This window comes from Charadrius vociferus, unplaced genomic scaffold (assembly GCF_000708025.1).
Source record: "Charadrius vociferus isolate BGI_N301 unplaced genomic scaffold, ASM70802v2 scaffold278, whole genome shotgun sequence".
Classification (NCBI taxonomy): Eukaryota; Metazoa; Chordata; class Aves; order Charadriiformes; family Charadriidae; genus Charadrius; species Charadrius vociferus.
This window is the reverse complement of record NW_009649705.1, coordinates 74,795-76,744: the sequence shown is the minus strand read 5'-3', so window position 1 is coordinate 76,744 and position 1,950 is coordinate 74,795.

The window sequence follows — 1,950 nt, the reverse complement described above, 5'->3', positions numbered from 1 at the left end:
TGAACATTCAGCTGATACATCTAGTCCCTTACAATTTCATTGGCCACAAATGGAAAGTCACTGTTCCCACCCTTGTGGTCCTCTGACTCAGGGGACTGGGTGGCCCAAGGTCTATCAGTATTATTAAAGACTGAGGGGAAAGAAAAAAAAAAAGCATTGAATGCATCTGCTTTTTATTCATCCCTATTAGTCAGGTGACTATCTTCAACAAGTATTGATCCGATGTTTTCTTTACACCTCCTCTTGCTATTAACATACTTAAAAAGCCTTTTAAGGGATCTTAGAGCAGTTTACAAAGGAAGCAAGCTTCGTTTCTCAGATGAGATTTTGAACAAAGGATGTGGTCTCTGAGGAGAACATAATTACATGGAAGGTGAGACTTTTCCATGAGCCTGTACCACAAAGCATCATTCCATCTGCTAGGGTGAAGGATGCACTTTCTATTCTCCAAATGGTGAATCTGAATGCTCTTGTTTTTCCATTTCTTTCACTTCTGAGCTGTAGGGGAATTAGTTATAGAGTGATGTGAGTGGTTAATTCCAGCTAGATCCAGATGTAAAAATATGTCTTGCCCTTGGATGGGGTGTGCTAGGGAGGGCAGCTGCTTTCTTGATCCAGCCTGTGACCATCTGCATAATTCTGATTCCATGGAATTGAAGCTGGCTGTCAGCTAGGGCGGTGCTGAGTAAGATGCCATTAAGTACGACCTTGCTGCTGGCTCCTTCCCTCTTGCACTTCTGTATAGATGTGATAATTTTTCCCTTTTTAAAAATTACATTAATTCTGTTTACTTTGCCTTTTTTTCTTAGGCATTCTGAAGCCTATTAAATTTCATTTATCAATTTTAGTAACTAGGTGTCTCATTTTAGTGGTATATATGTGTACATGTGATATTCTGACTAACACTTTTCAGTGGGGTTCCGTGTTGTGTGCTGATTCGTGCTTCCCTTATTCTGCCACTTCTCTCTGATGTCATGAAGCAATAGGGTACAAACTGCATGACCCTCTACTACTTATGGAGAAGTCTGAGCCAAATAAAATCTTAAGTTTTATTCGGTACAGGGTTAAGTCTGCTATTGGCTTTGAATGTTGACTGTTAGCTATCTGACAAATGTGTTTGTGTTGCTCATGTCACTGTATCCACGATTTTAGTGAAGCATTTAACCTGAAAGCCTGTACCTCTGTTCTTTCCCATCTAGCCTTGGACCATCTAGCCCTTTAATGAGCCCACAGGTTTTCCTTCTGTCTGGAGTACTTATTTATACAAAACATCTGTCTAGATGTTCAGGCTTTGTAGCGGTATCTGCTAACTGCAAGAAATGAGGTTGAATGCTCCAGAAAGTAGAATTTAAGGGACCTTTTTATTTTAAGAAGCATGTTCTTAAATTTGACAAACTATGGTATATAATGGTGCCCCTGGCTGGGTGAGCAACAACTGAAATTACAGAGGCTGCGTCTGCTGAGGAAGGTCCATTTTAAGTATTGTTACTCAAGTGGATCTCCACTTTAATGTAAAGCCAGCATTATTCCTTTAAGTAAAGCACTAGGGAGGCATCTCTGGGTGCTGGGAGCAGAGCTAGGAGGGAGCTCTTTGCCTTTCTCTAAAGGTGTCTGCACCAAACTTCTGGAGAATAGCGCGGGGCTATATTGGGAGAAGGAGCAGGCTGATAGTACAGAAGACTTGTACTGTGGGATTAGGCTTGCTACCTGTGAAGATTTAGGGGTGGTAAATGCTGCCAACAAACCTTTTCAAGTGTTTGAAAACATTTTAATATTGACATCCCACCTGAAATTTGTTCCTTCTCAGATATATTAGACTTATTTCTTTGTCAGTGATTGGAGAATATTTTCTTTGTAGATCCAAGGCGAGAGAGTGAAAGAGCTACTTCCTGCCTGTTGTGGTTCGTACTATTCATTTGTGATACAGCCTTATCTTTACACTTGACTTCC